This window comes from Marmota flaviventris, chromosome 2, assembly GCF_047511675.1.
Source record: "Marmota flaviventris isolate mMarFla1 chromosome 2, mMarFla1.hap1, whole genome shotgun sequence".
In the NCBI taxonomy this organism is placed as follows: Eukaryota; Metazoa; Chordata; class Mammalia; order Rodentia; family Sciuridae; genus Marmota; species Marmota flaviventris.
The window spans coordinates 1699345-1705344 of record NC_092499.1 but is presented as its reverse complement, the minus strand read 5'-3'; positions in this window follow the sequence as shown (position 1 = coordinate 1705344).

The following is a 6000-nucleotide window of genomic DNA, read 5'->3' as shown; positions in this document are numbered from 1 at the left end:
GCCACCAGGGAACACGTGGCATGCTCCCCCACCCTGACACTCAGGCCCCACTGGGAGCCTGCCCAGTTGGCAGAGGGGTGCTGGAGCAAGGAGCCTGCCCACTTGACCCCCTCGCCACCCTCGCCCTGCACTGCCCCAAGCATGTTAGGGTGGCTGTCCCTGCCCTTTGGAGAGGCTGCCTAGGTCCTCTCAGCAGTCCCCAGGAACAGGTGAGCACCTGAGTGGTGTCATATCACCACCCTCACCACCTCCCCCTTGTGAGAAGTCCTGGGGATAGGGCTGGGGCCATAGGAGGGCTGCCTGCCCCCCGTGTTCATGGAGCCCAGTCTGGCTGGAGGGGCTCGTGCAGGCGCAAGTCCTGCAGAGCCGAGGGCTGGGCTCCAGCCCTGCGCCACCTCAGGCTGATCAGCCCCCACTTCCGAGGGCACAAGCCTAGTGGATATGCAGTGTCTCCCAGGGCCGGTGACTGGACCAAGACCCCACATTTCCAACCTCCAGGCGCCCTTGGGTCCTGAGGGGAAGCCACTCATCCCATTCCAGAGTGGGCCCACCCGGAAGGCGCTAGCCATGAACAATGCCTTCGTGTGGCCGGTTCTCCCCCGCAAGAGAAAACAGTTTGACAGAATAGAGTTTCCTGCGTTTGTGCCTCCACTGAGGGGTGATTCACGCAGAGACCTCCCACCGAGGCACAGTCCTACCAAGCCCCCTCGTCCCTGAGGCCCAGGGTGCAGCCCAAACACAGGCATCACCTGGGCTGTCAGATGGCATGGGGGGGCTTCCTAGAGGAGAAGGCCTGGCTCTAAGGGCCATCAGCTGCCCGGAGCCTGTGGGGAGGTTGGGGAGAGATTCTCAGGTGACAGAGGGCCTGGGGGCAGAGAGGGCTGGGGGTCCCTGCTCCTGCAAAAGGCTTTGTTCTTGGATGGGGCCCAGGGAAAGTGTAGGCTGTGGTCCCAGGGCTGAGGCAGCAAAGGGCATTGCCCAGCTCTCAGCCAAAGCTGCCGAAGGTCACAAGGTCCAGGAGGGGCGGTGGGGGCTTGAGCTTAACATGGTGGATGTGGGAGGCTGAGTGGTAACAGCCAATAAGGACCATCCTGCAGGGGCCACACTGAAGGTGCAGATGCCAGGGGGTTTGGATGGCACATGGCCCTGGACAGCCCAGGTGGTCAGTCCAAAGGCTGTCTGAGTGTGCAGGGGCAGTGACGGTCCCTCATGGCAGAGGGACCTTGAGGCATCTCAAGAAGGAGCTGGCACCCTCACTCTAGGACAGATGTGTGCTAATGCCAATGACCCTCATTCAGCCTCTACGGCTCCACATTTGGGCCTGGACGGCTACTGCCCTGCCACCCCACGTCCTAGGAGACAGCCTTGCTCTGCTTTCCTGCTCAGCAGCACCTGTCACATCAGGCCACTTCCCAGGTCTCTACTTCAACCTTGGTTTAGTTCCCAGAGCTGAAGGGTTCACGATGCCTGCAAGGCAGCCCCTGGACCACCTGCAGCCCACTGCCTCTCACCCCTCGGCCTTGGGCCAGCCCCGCCTGCTTCCCTGCGTCCCTGGTCTTCCCTCTGGGCCTTGCTTTTGGCTCCCCCATTCTCCCATCCCTACTCTGATGGTAGGCCCACACCTCTCCTAGCATCACCTCACTAGGGCAGCTGCCCAAGGTGCTCAGGGCCAAGTGGACTCTGGCCCCCTTGCCTGCCTGGGGGCTAGAAGCCAGTACTCTGTCATCCCCTCTCCTCTCAGGATCCTGCCCTGTGGTTTAGACTCTCCCTGCTTCTCCCATCTCTTCTGCATGGGACCAATGTGGCTTCTGCTTCTCAGAACACAGGAGGTTCCAGTTCAGCCCCCCACTGACCTCTTTTGGACCTTGTAACCTTCATCAGCTCATGCCAAGGGCTTCCTTGCCCAGTTCACAGGCACCAGCGTGGTGCAGCTCCCCGCCTCTCCCTGAAAGGGCCAAGTCCTTTACAAGCACCCACTGCTACTTGTCAGTGGCCCCCTAGGCTCAGTACTGTGCAGGGTACTGTCCACTTGATACCTCCTTCCATCTGCACAAACCTCACACCATGGATGAGGTAAGGAGGCTCAGAGATAGAGAAGACGTGAGCTGGGCTAGGGGGCATCTGAGTGGGCACTGTACACGAGATTCTGGTGGACCCCAGTTGTGCTCTGCCTCTTGAGCTGGGGTGCAGAAGAGCTCCTACTCACCCTCTGGGAGAAGTCCCAGTCCCCTTGCAGGCTTGCCCCATGACAGGCTCCTGCAAGAGCCTGGGTAGGAGAAGAAGGAGGCCAGGTCTGTCCAGCTTGTATAAGCCTTGGCTGTAGCAGTGGCAGCCACAGTGGTGACAGGCACCATGGCAGCCATGATGGCAGTGACAGCAAGAGGAGGCTCCCCCTTTCCCAGCCACAGGGACACAGGTAGAACACAGCAACCTTGGGTCTGGTGACAGCTCCCCCTGTCTCCTCTGGCCTCTGTGGCAGCTACAGCCTGAGCTCCATTTCACTTCTGGTAGCCTGGCTCTCCACAAGTTCCACCCACCTGTCCATGCCCTTAGAGACCAACTCCTCATATTAAATTCCTGTTTGAATGCCTGTTGTGGTTTCTCTTTTCTCATTGTGTTGGACTGAAGGAGGGGAGAGTTTGCAGGGCATGCACCTCAGGGCTGTAGAGAAAACGGCAAGAGGGGAGGGCTGGAGGCCTCCACCTGTGGGCCTGGGCCTGAAAGTGGGCAGGGGTAGTGACCTGTCCTGTCCCTACTGCTGGCTGGCCTTGGGTGCCAACATGAGGATCAATGGGCCAGACTCCTATCTCCCACTGTAAGTGCACACATGGCTGAAGCCCCTGCCTGAGTTCTGGGCCCAAATGACCCATGGGCCAGGTGTGTGGGCCAGACAGGTGGCCTGTGCCTGGTCATTAGGACCACCAGAAGCAGGCCAGAGGTGCCTCACAGCTCAGGGAAGGGAGGAGGGATGGGAAGCTGCATTCCCCTCTTCATGTCACAGTCCCTCCCCCAGGTCAGTTTCCCCAGGGGGCTCCTCCTGGGAGGCAGTGGGAGTGGGGTTTCCGCTCCCATTTCATAGGATTCGATTCTTAACCTTTTTGAGCGGGCAGCCCCTGGCGGGGATCAGAGGGAGGCAGCAGACCTGGGAGGCGCACCCCAGTCTGAGGACTTTCCTCCACCTTCCTATACCCCCTCCCCCAGCTCTACAGGATCTGATCTCACAAGCGCAGGCCCCACCATCGCTTCCCTGGGAGGGGACATTCCAGCTCACCCACACACCCAGCAGGCGGTGGGCTGAGCTGAGCCCCCGGGGCAGGACCCCGGCCGGGCCGGCCTCTGCGACTGGATTTCCTGCCGCCCGCCCCCAGCTCAGTCCTGCAGGAAGTGGCCACCTCCTGAACAAAGAGGCCGGCGGACAATGGCCATTGAATTGGCCGGGGACCTCGCGCAGGGACAAGCCTCCAGCTGCCCGCACTGATAAGACTGCCTGTGGACCCGGCACAGGGGCGGGCCAGGCGCGCAAGTCTTTTCTTGCCTTGGATCCCCGCAGGTTGGCAGGGCCCGGCACCACCACGCAAGACCAAGGCACTGCACAGGTCCGCGCGGGCGGCGCCCCTCACAGCCCTCCGGGCGCCAATGAGGAGCCTGCGCGCCCGGCCGGCCGCTCACAGACCAATCCCCGGAGCGTACCGGGAGCCGGCCGCGCCCTGCGCCTTCCCTGCGCTGGACCGCTGACCGCCGCTTTCCTGGCTACCGTGCGGGCGAGCGAAGCCACACTCTGGAAAGGACATGATATTTGCTATTTCCCCGCCCCTTTCTCCCCAGCAGCAGTTGTAGTCCATCCGGACGCTGAGAAAATTGAGCGCCCTGCTGCGCTTCCTTCGCATTGTTTTGGGTGCAATGGCCTCCTACGTGGCCGTCAGCATCATTTGGCTTTCTGGGAGTGTTCAATGTTCCCACAGGGACAGCTTGGACCTCGCATCTGCGTGCAAAGCAGGCGACTATGCCCTGGGGAGGCTCTGCTCTCGACAAGTAATCTCCTCCCATTCTCAGGGTGCCAGGGCAGGGCCATCAGGAGGGCACTCCTGCTCCCCCTGAACTCTGCAGCACTGTCCCCCAGCCTCCACGGGGGCGCTGAGAGGCCATATGACTTCTCCTTGGGACTGTTCCTCCTCCCGAGGCCCTGGGCAGCTTACTTCATGGAGACTGGACCACAGGATCAGGCTCAAGGGAGGAGTTGGGGCTGTCCTTCCTCAGCCTGTGCCCCAGAGCCCAGGTCAGGGGTCATCTCTGAGCAGGCTATGGAGAACCCAGGTACACTACCTCCCCACCCTAACCTGGACAGGCTTTGAGTGAGACCTGCAATGCAGGAATTGGGACAAGTGGCAGGGCCTGTTTTGGGGTTTCCCAGAAGCACCCAGCACCTGGCGACCCCAGACTTAGAGAGCCCCGGGAAAGGGGCAAGAACTAGAGTTGGGGAAGCTGAGCAGGATGAGGTGGTCTCAGCCCACTTCTAGTTCTGGTAGATTCCTTCCTCCAGGACAGGGATGACAGGTGCACAGCTGCAGGAGGGGGACCTGGCAGACTGCAGAGGTCTGGCAGAGAGGGCTCTGGCTCCCCCTGAGGCAGGGGATGACATGAAGACTTCCTGGAGGAGGGGACATTTGTGTTGTATTTGCCAGGAGTACTGAGTGGAGACAGGTAACAGCCAGGTGTTTGGGGGAAGGCAAGGCACAGGTGTGGCCCAGGGATGCTGGAGGCAATTCCGACAGGGCCACCTAGCCTGTCCTTTCTGCTGTTTGAGGCGCATGGTGGTGGCAATAGCTGTGAAGAAGGTGGCAGCCAGGTGAAGAGACCAGCCCTGGCAGGAAGCCTGCCCACATGGTGACCAGCTGCCAGGGTTCCAGGAGTTGAGGTGGGTGGGTGCCATGGGGATGACGGTGCTTGGTAGATGTACTTGGGACATAGTCCTGGTGACACAAGGCTCCTGCTGGGTAAGCATGATCTGGCTGTGGCTCTGCTGGCAGGCTGGACTATAGCCACAACATGGGCTACCCACATGATTCAGGGCACCTCTCAGCAAGCTGCCCAGTCTGGAGTCATACCATCTGCATGCACCCATCTCTGGGTACCTGTGAACTCCTCTGTGGCCTGACTAGGTGAACACGCCTGCCAGCAGCCACCTGAGACTTCTCATGCCCATGGGAATGTCTCCTGCTATGCCTTCTGAAGGCATAGCCAGACAGGCCACACTTATGTCCTGTCTTGTCAGCCATCCAGGCTGGGCCATGGACACCTAGGCCTATATAAGCAGATGCCCGCCAGTGCCCAGCCTCAGAACTCCGGTTGCAGGAAGCTGGAGACCAGGCGGCTTCCGACTCCCGCCCTTTATCAGCCCTCACTGCTTCCTGTGGCAAGCGTGGCCTGGGCCCCCTTGGCGCCGGGACGCCGGGTCAGCAGTGACTCACCCAGGGCCCAGTGTGGGGACGCCCCAGCCCCATGCAAGCCTCTGCACCCTTCTGCAGTCCCCACAGCAGCCTGACCTTTGCTCCATCTTCATCTCCCACCATCCTCCATTTAGGATGCTGCTCAGTTGCCCCTCAGGAAGCCCCCAGCCCTACTCCCAACCCAGCTGGCAGGGAGGCACCTTTGCCTGCTCATGGTTCCCCAGGGCCACAAGGCCTCAGAGCTGAGCATACAGCTCCACCTCTGCAGCCCTATGTTGACGCCCCACCCAGGGGCCGGGCTGTCCCCTACTCTGAGGAGCCCGACATCCCCACCTCTGGTCCTGCCTGTCTTGCCCTTACGCTCTGCGCTCTGCGGCTCTGTCAGCACTGCCTTTGTTCCCCCAGCCACCCTCTGGGCCCCAGGCAGGTGGGATCTGCCTCTTTTCTACTCCTGAGACTGCCTGTGCCCCATTTTGGCCTGGCCAGCTCCTCCTTCTCATCCAGGAGTCCTTCCGGGCCTAACCCCACACCCCTCCACTCTGGACCTGCCCTC